The 15,695-nt window shown below is 38.8% G+C and overlaps 1 protein-coding gene across 1 annotated transcript in view; it reads right to left on the bottom strand.

Annotated features, from left to right (window-relative positions):
* TENM3 (teneurin transmembrane protein 3) overlaps window positions 1-15,695 on the bottom strand; it is a 2,757,765-nt gene that overhangs the window by 2,422,153 nt on the left and 319,917 nt on the right. Inside the window, exon 3 of the mRNA XM_060406900.1 lies at window positions 13,160-13,278. The gene's annotated coding sequence lies outside the window, so the exon portion shown is untranslated. The remainder of the gene's footprint in view (window positions 1-13,159; window positions 13,279-15,695) is intronic.

The following is a 15,695-nucleotide window of genomic DNA, read 5'->3' as shown; positions in this document are numbered from 1 at the left end:
CAGTTTGTCATATCTGTCAAACTATTTCTATTTGTTATTAAATGTTAAATCTATCACCAATTCAATTGCTTATGGGGATGAAATAGCTTTTGTTACTAAAGTTGAGTCAACTGAAAGTTCAAGTATTTTAAAAATTTATTCCAATGTTACAAACCTAAAGTTTCATAATTGTCTAATAATCTCCTTATGTTACTGAAGTAGGGGATTAAGATATATATTCATGAAGAATATGCTTTTGATAATGTGAAATATTAATGGGTTTATAGAAATGAACTGATTTGTAGAGAGCTAATCCAGTTCCGTATATGACCACTGGAAAAACCATAGCCTTGACTAGACAGACCGTTGTTGGCAAAGTAATGTCTCTGCTTGTGAATATGCTATCTAGGTTGGTCAACACTTTCCTTCCAAGGAGTAAGCGTCTTTTAATTTCATGGCTGCAATCACCATCTGCAGTGATTTTGGAGCCCCCCCAAAATAAAGTGTGACACTGTCTCCCCATCTATTTCCCATGAAGTGATGGGACCAGATGCCATGATCTTCTTTTTCTGAATGTTGAGCCTTAAGCCAACTTTTTCACTCTCCTCTTTCACTTTCATCAAGAGGCTTTTTAGTTCCTCTTCACTTTCTGCCATAAGGGTGGTATCATCTGCATATCTGAGGTTATTGATATTTCTCCCGTCAATCTTGATTCCAGCTTGTGCTTCCTCCAGCCCAGCATTTCTCATGATGTACTCTGCATAGAAGTTAAATAAGCAGGGTGACAGTATACAGCCTTGACGTACTCCTTTTCCTATTTGGAACCAGTCTGTTGTTCCACGTCCAGTTCTAACTGTTGCTTCCTGACCTGCATATAGGTTTCTCAAGAGGTAGGTCAGGTGGTCTGATATTCCCATCTCTTTCAGATTTTTCCACAGTTTATTGTTAATTGGACAAAACTTGACAATGTCATAAATGGAAAATCAATCATGTAAGTAAGGCAGAAGAGGAAACCAATAAAATACTTTAGAAAGACGAAGTTTAAATTAATATGTAGAAACAATACGATGAAACAATAGAAACCACAAACAATTTCTTGATTTTACTCAAGATAAAGTATCTTCCAGAATATATGATGATGAAAATAGGTTTCCTTAATGGGCTGACATAGTGTTTTGAGGCCATGAGGAGAGAAATGAAGTTAAAAGGGTTCTATATAAGTTTGAAATTAGACCTTTGTTTCCTTCAATCAATAGAGACTTTTATTTTCTTACTCTAATAGTCTCAAAATAATCTTTCTGAACTGAAACCAATCTTAACTGGGATGTGAATGTGTAGTATGTGTTTGTTCTATCAATTAATCAATGAGTATATTTGGATCTAGAATAACTTGACATCTCAGAGCAACAGACAGCATGCTAGTTTGGTGTTTTGCAAAGTATGCAACATAATTATAAATGTAAAATACAAACTTAATACTTTGAAAATTACTAATATAAGGAACACATTTTAAAGAATAAGTGTGCATATCTGTATATACACATTAAGATAACTATAGATACACACATAAGATTTGCATATAGACACATATCAGTCAAAAAAGGGAACAAGAAAATCTTCTACCTTATAAAATTGTATTGGCTTTCTGTGCATGAAAGAATTATGTGGATTAGTGCATATAAGCTGACTTTTTAGTGCCTAATCAATGCCAGACAAGCTAGGAGGTCAGAAACAATTTAGTGTAAACCAAATATTTTTATTCATTAATTAATCAATTTTAATCGAGCAACTTGTTTCAGAACATATTCTACTATCATTATACTGGGAGAGCAGAAAAAGCTTCTGTACTTCCCTAACTTGTATCCTAGTGGACAAGGAAGGCGATAGTGAACATATCCACTGAAAGTATCAGATGCTGATAAACTGTATGGGGAAAAACATGAAGGATGATAGAAGAACAGCAACATAGCAGGTGTGAGATAAAGGTGCTCTTTGCTGAAATCTCCACGGAGGCCTCTCTGGTCAGGAGACACTTGAGCAGAAACAAAGGAAAAGCACGGAGTGATTTCTGAGGATAGGAGAAGGAAGGGTAGGTATTACAAGCAACAGCATCTGCAAGGGCAAAGAACCTTGATGCAGGAGGAAATCTGACAGCTTTTAGGATGTGCAAGAAAAGAAGTATGTAGTGAGAGATATTTGCAAGGGAGGGGGCAGGTGATGAAGTCAAGTTCACTGCAGGGGGCAGGGGTAGATTGTGGAGGGGCTTCCAGGTGGGAGGGTAGGAGGAGAACCCTTCTGCTTTGTCTGGGATCATGCCTGTTTACGCATGTTGTCTGGGATTGATTGTTCAAAGTGCTTCCTTTCAGTATGAAGAAGGTCTTCATTTGGGGATGATAAATTAGAGGAGCACCACAATAGCTGCTCATTCTAATAATTTTAATTTTTGTTGTTAGTGAAATGGGAAGCCATTCAAGGCCTTTTTTTTTTTCACTAGATGTGTATCAATCCCTAACTCAAATGTTATCAGAATCACTGACCGGTGAGCTAAACACACACACTATGGTAGCATAGTGGGAGCAGATTAGTTCCAGGAGATCACTGAAATAGCCCAGGTACAATTTGAGTGGTGGGTTGACCACAAGATTTTTTGTTGGATGTGGAAATGTGATGGGATTCTGAATACGGTTTAAATTCAAAGCAAACATGATATGTGGGTGGATTAGATATGGGATAGGGCTTCCCTGATAGCTCAGTTGGTAAAGAATCTGCCTGCAAAGCAGGAGACCCTGTTCAATTCCTGGGTCTGGAAGTTCCCCTGGAGAAGGGACAGGCTACCCACTCCAGTATTCTTGGGCTTTCCTGGTGGTTCAGTGCAGGGGTTAATAATCAGCTGCCTGCTGCTCTGGGTAAGACATGAGTAAAACACCATGAGGAAAGAATGAAGCAAAATATAGCAATACAGCATAATCTAAACAAGAGTACATCGGGTTGATTAGTTGCGGTCATCACGCCCTGCTGAGCTAAGGAAAAACATAGTGTGGACCTTGGAACACCAGGTCGGCACAAGTTCAGAATGGCTGCTTGTGCACATACCAGATATTTTCCCAAAGTGTATGTGGGTTTATGGCTTCAACTGGGTGGCACCCTTTGTACAAGAAAGTAACGAAGATAGTTCAAAGTAATCAATAAAACGGGAGATGTGACCGGGGACACAAGAGGCTGATTTTATCACAGCACAACAGATCCTTTCTGCATGCCAAGACCCTAAATAAAAGTGATGAGGCTCCGAAGAACAGGACTCTTCATCCTAGAGGTCTTAAGTCCCCTGGTCCCATCTTTAAAACTTTAATTCTGTCTCTAGTTTCCTTTTTCCAAACTATGTGTCAACCACTTTTGATCCCTACCTGCTGCGCTGGCCCCAGCAGTTCACCTGGTAATGAATCCAGATGGTACACCTGCAATGCGGGAGACCTGGGTTTGGTTCCTGGGATGGGAAGACCTCCTGGAGAAGGGAAAGGCTACCCACTCCAGTATTCTGGCCTGGAGAATTCCACAGACTGTAAAGTCCAGGGGGTTGCAAAGAGTTAGACAGGACTGAGCAACTTTCACTTCACTAGATATGGGATACTAGAGAAAGATGAGCCAAGACTGACTTCAAGAATTTTCGCCCAACTATAAAGTTGTCATTTATGAAGATGGAGGAAGATTGATGGGGATCAGGTGAAGATAGGAGTTTGGTTTATATACGTTACCTTCTGGTTGTCTACTAAAAATCCAAGTACAACTGGATAAATTAGTCTAGGGTTCAGGGGACAGAGCAATTTGGAGGTAGAAGTTTGGAAGATAGTATTCAAAGGCAAAAAGTTGAATGAGCTCACACAGGAGTTCCTTAGGTGGCAATGAACAAGAGTTACAAGGAAAATACTTCATGTTCAGAAGGCAGGAAGATAAGAGACTAGCAAAGGAAACTGAAAACAGCCTGTGAGGGAAGAGAAGAGAAGAGGGCAATGGAATATCAGAAGCCAAAAGAGAAAAAACCTGCTTCAAAGGGGGAAGGGAAGGGAGCAAAACGGCATATGAGATAAGGGGAGGAAATCATCCATGCAATTAAAGAAAGCTGAAGTCGTTAGTGACCTCACATAACACTAGCAATTTTGATGGAGTGATTGTAAGAACTGCTTTAAAGGAGTGACACAGAGTAGAGACAACATTTAAAACCAGCTCCCATGTCATCTGGCAGCAAAGAAATGAAGCAATATTCAGAAAGGGACATGGGACCAATGAAAAGTTTATTTAAAATAGGAGATTTCATTAGTTTTCCAAGTTGGTGGGAATGAATCAGTGGAATGAAGAATTGAAATAACGCTATACAAGGGAGGTACCTAGATAGAAGAATCTGTGGATCAAAGTAGAACTGAGATCTAATGGACAAAGGAAGATGGAGCTCATCTGTAGAACTAGAGGCGGGAAGAAAATGAAGTCGATAGGCATGTGCTGATGGAAAGATGGGAAAGTTCTTCTCTGACACAGAACCAACGTCAGTGGATGTGTAGATGGGGAAGGGCATGTTAGAGACGGATGTAGAAAGAAGAAGGTATAGAATATTCAGAAGAATGAGAGTGATAAGCACAAGGAAAATAAAGAAGGCCTGGCAAACAGATGCAGAGTCATTTGAGCCAAGATGCCACAATCTTAAGGAAAAGAGAGATTCCTGCTCTGTTGCATGGGACTTGTCAAAATGTATAATTATAGGTTTAGAATTTTATATGACTATTCAAAGAAGAGAGAGATGGGCACGTCACCTGGAGGAGAACTCCAGAGGGCACAGTGGAAAGGTGATGAGCCTTGGGTGGGTGTAGGGTATTTTCGTGATTGATTTTGACAGTGCCGAGCACTTGATGGCATCTTTTGTGGGATAATAAAAGCTCCTGGTGGTGACGAGGCTGAGGTCTTAGGAGGAGGTAGGAGAGGGGATGACGTGAAGCAGGAATAGCTCTGAGCCTCTGTCATCACTGCTCTATTTGAGAGAGGAAGCAGGGAGAGGTCTAAAGTCACGTGACGGATCTCGGTCTTAGGGGGGGAAGCACAGTGACAAAGCACACACAGGAACACGATGTGCTGGGTGTAAAGACTCATACAACGGGACAGTATCTAGTCCAGAGGCCTTGAAACTGCTCTACAGAAGCTTGGAAAAGTGGAGAAGTTTCTCAGAGCACTCTTGTGGGAGGACCTGAAGGCACACCATTTCAGAACTCTGTGTCCCCCACCTTCACCCAAACCAGAGTAGCTCTGACTATTCTTATTGTAAGACAAAGACATGAAGATTATTTTTTCAAAATTCTGCTATTAAAACAAAAACCTCTGAAAATCATTGATGTGCTTCAAACCACAATTATTACAAATTTAACTAAGATTATATAGCTAAGACATGTCTGATACATTGCTTTAAAAAAATTTTTTTATGTGGGATAAAAGTGTTATTTGTGTTTCTTGGAAGGATTTTTTAAGGATGATTTGAGGAAGAATTGGAGACGAAAATGGCAACATGCACCAGGATTCTTTCCTGAAAATTTTCATGGACAGGAGAGCCTGGTAGGTCCATGGAGTTCCAAAGAGTCAGACATGAATAAGCACACAAACCACCAAACACAAAAACACCTACTTCTAAAACTCATGTTATTTCTATTATACTTGGATTCTTTACAGCTTCAACTAGTACACTTACATTCCCTTGTTTCACATTGGCTATACCTAACACAAATTATTAAAACATCAGTACATTTGGGGCCACAAGTTAGACAGTACACGTATATTTATCAAGTTTAAGGTAGACTACTTACGTTTTTTGTGTTTTTTTTTTTTTTGAAGAAATTATTGTCTTACGAGACAGAAAAGTTTCTTTCCCTTAGGAAGATTTCAGACTTTGTAAGTTTCATGGAAGTACCAGGAAATCACATTAAGAGTTAATATGAAATTTAATATTGACATCTAAGCAGTTCAAGTGCTGGAGGTTCAGTTCAGTTCACTCGCTCAGTCATGTCCGACTCTTTGCGACTCCATGGACTGTAGCACCCAGGCCTCCCTGTCCATCAGGGAGCTTACTTAAACTCCTGTCCACTGAATTGGTGATGCCATCCAACAATCTCATCCCCTGTTGCCCCCTTCTCCTCCTGCCTTCAATCCTTCCCAGCATCAGGGGCTTTTCCAGTGAGTCAGTTCTTCACATCAGGTGGCCAAACTATTGGCATTTCAGCTTCAACATCATTCCTTACAATGAGTATTCAGGACTGAATTCCTTTAGGATGGACTGGTTGGATCTCCTTGCTGCCCAAGGGACTCTCAAGAGTCTTCTCCAACACCACAGTTCAAAAGCATCAATTCCCTGGCACTCAGTTTTCTTCATAGTCCAGCTGTCACATCCATACATGACCACTAAAAACCATAGCCTTGACTAGATGGATCTTTGTTGGCAAAGGAATGTCTCTGCTTCTTAACATGCTGTCTAGGTTGGTCATAACTTTCCTTACAAGGAGTAAGTGTCTTTTAATTTCATGGCTGCAATCACCTTCTGCAGTGATTTTGGAGCCCCCCAAAATAAAGTCTGACACTGTTTCCCCATCTATTTGCCATGAAGTGATGGGACTGGATGCCATGATCTTAGTTTTCTGTATGTTGAGCTTTAAGCTAACTTTTTCACTCTCCTCTTTCACTTTCATCAAGTGGCTCTTTAGTTCTTCATTTTCTGTAATAAGAGTGGTGTCATCTGCATATCTGAGGTTATTGATATTTCTCCCAGCATTGATTCCAGCTTATGCTTCCTCCAGCCCAGCATTTCTCATGATGTACTCTACATATAAGTTAAATAAGCAGGGTGACAATATATAGCTTCTACGTACTCCTTTCCCAATCTGGAACCAGTCTGTTGTTCCCTGTCCAGTTCTAACTGTTGCTTCCTGACCTGCACACAGACTTCTCAGGAGGCAGGTTAGGTGGTCTGGTATTCCCATCTCTTTCAGAATTTTCCACAGTTTATTGTGATCCACACAGTCAAAGGCTTTGGCACAGTCAATAAAGCAGAAATAGATGTTTTTCTGAAACTGTCTTGCTTTTTTGATGATTCAGCAGATGTTGGCAATTTGATCTCTGGTTCATCTGCCTTTTCTAAAACCAGCTTGAACATCTGGATGTTCACGGTTCACGTATTGCTAAAGCCTGGCTTGGAGAATTTTAAGCATTACTTTACTGGCATGTGAGATGAATGCAATTGTGCGGTAGTTTGAGCATTCTTTTACATTGCCTTTCTTTGGGATTGGAATTAAAACTAACATTTTCCAATCCTGCGGCCACTGCTGCATTTTCCAAATTCGCTGGCATATTGAGTGTAGAACTTTCACAGCATCATCTTTTAGGATTTGAAATAGCTCAACTGGAATTCCATCACCTCCACTAGCTTTGTTTGTAGTGATGCTTCCTAAGGCCCACTTGACTTCACATTCCAGGATGTCTGGCTCTAGATGAATGATCATACCATCACGATTATCTGGGTCGTGAAGATCTTTTTTGTACAGTTCTTCTGTGTATTCTTGCCACCTCTTCTTAATATCTTCTGCTTCTGTATGGTCCATACCATTTCTGTCCTTTATTGAGCCCATCTTTACATGAATCCCTCCCAATTCTTACGTGACAATCACATGGAAAAAAATCAGTACAAAAAATTTACCTTAGATCTAGAAAGTGGACACTACTCTTTAGAATAGAGCCTTATAGTACTCAAATCATAATGACAGAGAAAATTACTAGATCAGATAAGGAAACACCAGGACAGTTATTTTGAAAATGTACTTGGTGAGTAATACCAATTCTCTTTAAGGTAACTACCATCAGGGTATCAAAAGTAAAGTCTGTGAAAAGAGACGGTTACTTAACTAGTCACTAGGGGAAACTCTTGGATTGAAACACTAACATCGCAGCAACAAGGTATAGTATATATTTATATAAACATCTTGTCAGATATTTTTTCCCAGTAGACTTCACTCTTGGTCAATTCTAAAAAAAGATAGTCACTCAACAGATTCTAGATTAAGTATTTTGGGGAAACCAGCTCTCTTAGCAATGGGTCTAAGAAAATAATGCTAGAATCCCGAAGACAGAGCTCAGTAGAAAATGAGATGAAAGCGTAACAAAAGATCAGCTAGCAGGAAATCCACAGCACTCCAGACAACAGCTCAGCCAGCTGACTCCTGATAAACAGGGGCCGGGGGAAGGGCGCCAAGCCCAGCAACTCAAAGCAGCAGGAATAGGGGGAGCATCAGCAGGAAACAATGGAGGCTGCCCAGGGTTTCATTGAAAAGTAAACTGAAGCAAGAAGCCGAGAACCCTGGAAGTCAGAGAGCACACTCGTGGCAGATGGAGCAGTGCAACAAGAAGAAACTGAAATAATAAGAATGAAAAAGAGCAGCCAGTGCTACAGATGAAGAAATCTCAGTCCTACCAGTCTTGAATAGTCCTTGGCCATCCAGGGGGGCTACAGATATAACTGTGGTGGTTGGTGGTTTAGTTGCTAAGTCATGTCGGACTCTTGTGACCCCATGGACTATAGCCTTCCAGGCACCTCTATCCATGGGATTCTCCAGGCAAGAATAACGAGGCAGTGGCCATTTCTTTCTCTAGGGGATCTTCCCAACCCAGGAATCGAACCTGGGTCTCCTGCATTGCAGGTAGAGGTTTTACCGACCGAGCTACAATCAGTAAAAAAAGACCCCATGTTAAATGCAGTGGAAAACGTGCATTTGAATTATATGGGAATGCATGGGTCTCCTCCATTACATATTTATTTTAAAGGAATAATGAGGTATTTATGAAATGGTGAGAAATGTAATGGAATTAATGAGAAAAAATTTTCTCATTTTAAAAGACACCAAAATCCAGAATATTAATTTGAGCTACTATGATTTAGAAAAAGAATAACATAGCAGCCCATATGGTTAATAAATTATGAACAAGGATGTTCTGGAGATTCTGGTTAAAAGATAGGACTGTGCTATATAAACAGAAATATGACATAGGGAACTATATTCAATATCTGTAATAAACCATAATGGAAAATAATATGCAAAAGACTATATATGTACATGTATTACTGAATCACTTTGCTGTACAAAAATTGCCACCCATATTCATCAATAGGTTTAAATCACCTATGCTTCATTAAGAAAATAGGAGCTTTCCTTCTCTCAGGTTCTTAGAGGCAGTCCAGTGGATGTACAAGTTGCTTTTGCTCTATAACCTCTCTATTAAATATACATCAGTTCATAGAAGAGTTCGATCTTAGGTATTGAGACATAGGTGACATTAAGAAGTTAAGAAATTATGCTAGATCAGACTCTAGGGAAAAGAAATCCTCTAAGAACCAACAAATTTTAGGAGATTTCTACTACAGACATCTTCAACATTAGAGAGAGGTGGGCAGAAAGGTGTATCTGAGCAAGTTCAGCTCAGAAGATACAATAATTCATAAATTCAGGTTATTTGAAAGAGAAGAAATTATCAAAAATATTGAAAGAAAAAGAACCACATTTTCCTCTCCAAGTTGGATTTATAGAATAATTTTTTTAGTGGTTTTAAGTGTTATCTTCTGACTAGTAAACAGGAAATATGTTAGCACAGCTACAAAAAAGGTAATTAGAAAGGTATACATAATTTCACTTTCTTGATAGACAAGAAATGAGTATACAGAAAGATCCTGATCCTTCATTAAAACACTCACCTTTACTTTTTAACTTATTGAGCAAAAATGTAACAAGTTATCTCAAGTTGCAGTGTCTATGCTCAGTGATCAGAGAATTAAGGAAGATCACAGTTAATTAGCCAAAGGTAATTAGACAAGAATGAATAGCATTTTGAGCTAGAAAATTAAAAATTTTCAAGAATGTTGTAGAATTTGCAATTAGATGTGGAAATTTATTTTTAAAAGAATATTCATTTTATTAATATGAATTATTTAGTGTGGGTAAAATACTAAGAAAGTACAAAGAAATTAAATGTCAGCTTACCAGAAGGTTCTAAAACTTCCAGAATTCTTGATGTTACTGACTTTCAAGTGCCATTACGCTCATGTGTATCATTTTAAGACACAATACCCATAAAAGTAATTTGACAATAGATTAATAGTGTATGAAAGACCATCCTTTTCATATATAATATATTGATACTACTTCCCATAATATAAGCTTTTTGGTGAAAGTGAAGTGGCTCAGTCGTGTCCGACTCTTTGCAACCCTGTGGACTGTAGCCTACCAGGCTCCTCGCTCCATGGGATTCTCCAGGCAAGAATACTGGAGTAAGTTGCCACTTCCTTCTCCAGGGGATCTTCCTGACCCAGGGATCGAACCCTGGTCTCCCGCACTGCAGGCAGACGCTTTAACCTCTGAGCCAGTTTGGTTCATATAGCAAAAAAATTGTGCGCAATTCACATAGAGTCTGTCTTTCAATTTACATTTGGTAAGTTGATTTGAATAGAGGTCTTAAAAAGAAATGGGAAGTCAGATACAAAACAGTGTGCACTGAAGATTAAATAAATCATCTATTTGAATCCTCCAATAAAGGCTTCCCCGATGGCTGATGCAATGCACAAGATGGAGGAGATGCAGATTTGATCCCTGGAAGACCCCTTTGAGGAGGAAATGGCAACCCATTCCAATATTCTTGCCTGGGAAATCCCACAGACATAGCAGCCTGGTGGACTACAATCCAAAGGGTTGAGAAGAGTCAGGCGCAACTGAGCATGAGCACAAAATGGTGTTTATTAGATCTTGACTCTGTGTTAGCTGGCATCATTTCCTGCTGTAGTCAGTAGGCTTTTAAAAGTATGACTTACTCAGCATTTATTATTTGTCAAGAACTGTGATTATATGTGTATGTATTATTGCATGTATTCCTTATTGTAGTTATTACAATCTCCTGTTTATAAATGAAGAAGAATTGGGGGTTAGAGACTAGATACAGTGAATGCACCAGATATTCATGTTGTCAAGATTTACAAATAAGATATTTATCAATGTACATGCCAGAACTATAACTCTCATAATGTGATACAAGAAATTATTTTCAGACTGACTTAAAACTATTATCAGAAAGCATCTTTTCAATCCACTTCTGGAAAAATCCTAGAGAGGAAATCTGCATTTATTATGTGCAAAGGATATGGTACTTGTGGAAAGCTTAAGTATATGTTAAACTTCCAGATTTTATTCTCATCATATTTTAATCAATTCTTGAAGCACTGATAAATTAGCCAGTTAAGTAACAAAACAAGAAGAAGGGAAGAAAACAACGCTAGTAACTGTTAGCCCTGAGGAACAATGGCAGAGACAGCGCTGGACCCTGTGTCAGAAGACCTGGATTGGAATTCCAGCCTGTCCACTTTAAATTTGATCAAGCTCTGAAACCTTCTTGAACCCTCCCTGAAAAATAAGGATAACACCACTCAATTATCCACTTGACACAATTTCAAGAGTTTCAAACGACACTCTCCTTTCTAAAGTGATCTGCAAACCAGCAAGTTGCTTTCTTCACATACCTTAAAATTTAATTATTATCAATGCCCCAATTATCCTATAAACTCACTTGTAAATCCAACCTGTTTTTTAGTTTTCATCTGAAATACTGGCACTATATTATAAAACATTCTACTCTATTCCAGGAACACTGGAAGGAAAATATTGTGTGGTGAATGGAAATAACTTTATTTTGAATTCTAACTTTGAAGGAATTGAGTAGCGAACAACATTTTAGAAAACACAAAAGCTTTTAAGCCTCCTGTGGTCTAAATGGTGTCTGAAGGGAGGGATCTTTGAATGTGTACAAAGGGAGAAAACACAGTTCCCGTGCACTCTGCTTGCCTTCCAGAGCCTAATGGCCACACACATTAAAGCAACAAGAAAATCGAGCATGCATATTTCAAAACTCCTCAAATCTTTATGCCATAAACGAGAAGTTAAAAATGGAGACTTCAAGTGATTAAACAGACATTTTTACCAGGACTTGGTGAAAATATATATTAATACAAGCACTTTTAAAACTCAAGTATATTATATCATGTTTCTTAGGAAATGTTGTAGGCACCTATGTATCAAGGCTATTTTCTAACTGCAAAATAGCTGTAATAGCAATGAATCTTTGCAAATGTATCTCTTATACCAAAATAATTATTCTGAGTCTAGTTATTCAGGGAAGTCTTATCAAAAATAATTACCTTTTAAATACAAAAAATAATATACAATATAAAAATTAAAATATTTATATGTGTATAGATAATACATTAAAACCAACTCTTTCACAAAGGTATGTTGGAATTTTTACACAGAAATATATAACTTTGAGTCACTCAAGTCTTCAGCTGTGTCATTTTGAAAACAAGTATGTATTTAAAAGGGGTAATCAGATTATCATCAGACGAAATGTAATAATCAACATAGCCATTTTATGGCAACGAATGAAAGTAGGATTTACAGTAAAAAATCAATCTATTTGTCTTTTCAGTATTTTAACAATGGTATGTATTTTTGAGCCATATAAAAGTGTTGGGCTTCCTTGTTCAGCAATGAAACATCATTAACTATTAATGAAGAAGTAGAGTCCAAGCAGCTACACTTAACTCCAATGCACTTTAAAGCATTTTTCTAGAATTGGACATGTAATTATCATGTACAGATTCTGCATTTGAGAACTAAGGCATATATACACAAGGGAGGCAGGTCATTAAATAAGCACCACAGAGGGAAGGCATATAAGGAAAGCAAGAAAAATGCAAGAGGCACTGGATATACTAGTGGGAAAGCAGGCTTTTAGCAAGGAGCTCCAGGTTAAAGGGGATTTTTTTTTTAATAGGTGGCTTCAAGGAAAGGGATAGAAATCTAGTCATAAAAATAAATGAGCCAGGGCATGGTGAGAGAAACCGAGGAAGGAGACAGATGAAGGCTGAAAAGCTAGAGTTTGTGCTTGTGGAAGGTTAGTCCAAGATGAAAACAACAGCAGAAAGGAGCTAAGCCCTGCCCAGATAAAAGACTGCATATTTCTCATTCTCGAGGTCAAGGAGACCTTCCCAACCATATATGTGGAGAAGTTTCTCGGAGGTCAAAAGGGAAGGGGCACCACCCCATAGTAGGTGATGTCAACTTACCCATAGGCCTCTTGGCTAGAATCCATCTTTGGCTAAGAGCTGAACACACATAAGGACCCTGAGATAAGCCAAATACAGACTCAGAACCAGGCAAACAAGATGACTGGCCAAAAGGAAACCTGGAAGAAATGCTCCATGTAAGTGATTCAAACAACCACAAGGAAGCAAATTTTTTCTGAGCCTGCCCCATCTGTCTATCCACAGATACTTTCTTTTCCCTCCTAATAAATACTTTATTTGTTTGACTACTTTCTGTCTCTTTGTGGGAATTCATTTCTATGAAGCTAGCGGACCATGGTCTCGTCATTGGCCGTTGTCCCTACTGGCCTGGCGGCTAGGATTTGGGGCTCAACTGCAGGAGCCCAGCTTCAATCTCTGGCTGGGGAACCGAAATCGTGCTTCAAGCCACTGCAGGCCGAGGCTACCAGAGATCAAACTACAGATGACCCGAGAGAAAAGGGACTGTCTGCTGTAAGCAGAGGAGTGATGTCTAACAGTGTTGAGCAGGTGGGCAGAGGTTGGCGTGCACAGTTCATGAGGCTGCTGCCATTGATGTGAGAGTGAGCATACGCATGGACCAAGGAACTGGGAGGCCAGAACGGAGACAAGGAGTGACAAGCTAACCGGGTCAGGGCGACCTACACCAAGAGCTCAGTACAAGCTCAGAAGGCAGGGTGTCTTGCTCAAAAAGCAGGATGAAAGTGCCTTGAAATGCACTAAAGTGGAGCTTTTTCCTTCATTTTCCTTTTATAAGGAAACAGTTTTCCAGTCACAAGTTTTTTTTTTTTTTTTTAATTACCTTACCTGCACTCCATTATCTCTTCGGACTTCACCATGAAACACAAACTCAAGATGAAATAAAGAATTTCAGGACAGGATCTCAGCATTAAACCCAAATGCAGGGCTTTCTGTGCACGAGGTCCTATGCAGATGCACCAGCTGCTCATTCAGGACGCTGGTGTCCTCAGCAGTCCTCACAGTAGATGCCAAAAGCCTAGGGTCAGGCACCGTTAGTGGGGATGGAAAGGTGTAGAGAGGAAAAAGAGTAAAAAAAAAAAAAAAAGTGTAAGGTACATACAGATTCATTTACCCATTTGATAGGCACTATGAAGGCCATTTGATTAACAATTTGATGGTAGACAGAAAACTAAGGTTCTAGTTTGGTTTACCAGGTAAATAATGATCTTATTGAACAAGAAAGAAGCCCAGAGGGAAAATGTGACATTTGTGAAAGGAGGAGATACTAGATTTAAGCCATGTTTAACATGGCTACTGTATATTTTTGACTAGCAATAGCAAGAAAGTTTGTAGAACGATGCTCTGGATCCTAGTTAGAAGAGAATAGGTTTGAAGATCATCCATGTAAGCATAACAGTGGAAACAGAAATGAGTGGAAATGGAGAATCATAATATTCTCTTAAAGAAATTTATGAGGATAGGTCAAGCACCTGTGTCAATTTTGAAGGAAAAAAAAAAAAAAAACTGTTACTCCATAAAACTTCAGAGCTCCTGCAATGTCATTCAGCTGAGTTTAAAACTCATACTCTCAAACTTTAATTTTGCTCAGTATATTAATGAATGAATAAAGATATATCAGGCAAAGAACTAATATAGGGCTCTTGGAATAGTGGGGAAAGACCCAGGAAAGGAGATTCCATAAGTGCAAAAGGGTGCCTAGAGAAACAAGGAAGAATTCACAAAGGGACCAAGAGATAAAGGACGGCAAACAAAATGCTATAGTTTGCCAATTTTGATATATAAACCCAATTCAGCAATCAGTTAACCAACAGATTCATTTAGAAATATAATTTACATAGGCTTTATTTCACCACTTTTGAGAAGCTAAAGTAAAATGTAGTAATAACTCAGGTCATCGTTTACTCCATGCTCTTGAATATCTAAAGTCAGGTTTTCTTACCTTTCTACGTAAAATATTATTAACTTGGGAAAGTTATTATTAGGCTAATGTTATGGCCATAGCAATGTTTCCACAACTTAACATTTTAAAATACCTATCTACCCACCCACCCCCTACATTTTTTAATCTTTTAATATATGAATAAACTACCTAAAAATTACAAATATATTTAGTAACTGTTGGCTATGCAGAGAATATGTCTCAAACATTTTATAATAGGTATGTGTATGTTGGAACATTAATTGCTTGAGTATAATTATTAATAGATATATTTTTCAGTTTTATATATAGGAGAAGGCAATGGCACCCCACTCCAGTACTCTTGCCTGGAAAATCCCATGGATGGAGGAGCCTGGAAGGCTGCAATCCATGGGGTCGCTGGGGGTCGGACACAACTGAGCGACTTCACTTTCACTTTTCACTTTCATGCATTCAAGAAGGAAATGGCAACCCACTCCAGTGTTCTTGCCTGGAGAATCCCAGGGACAGGGGAGCCTGGTAGGCTACCGTCTATGGAGTCGCACAGAGTCGGACACGACTGATGTGACTTAGCAGCAGCAGCAGCAGTTTGTGCATATATGTAACTATACCTATATATGTATATATAGATATTTATAT

This window comes from Ovis aries, chromosome 26 (genome assembly GCF_016772045.2).
Source record: "Ovis aries strain OAR_USU_Benz2616 breed Rambouillet chromosome 26, ARS-UI_Ramb_v3.0, whole genome shotgun sequence".
NCBI classification, from domain to species: domain Eukaryota; kingdom Metazoa; phylum Chordata; class Mammalia; order Artiodactyla; family Bovidae; genus Ovis; species Ovis aries.
This window is presented reverse-complemented; position numbering and strand designations above follow the sequence as displayed.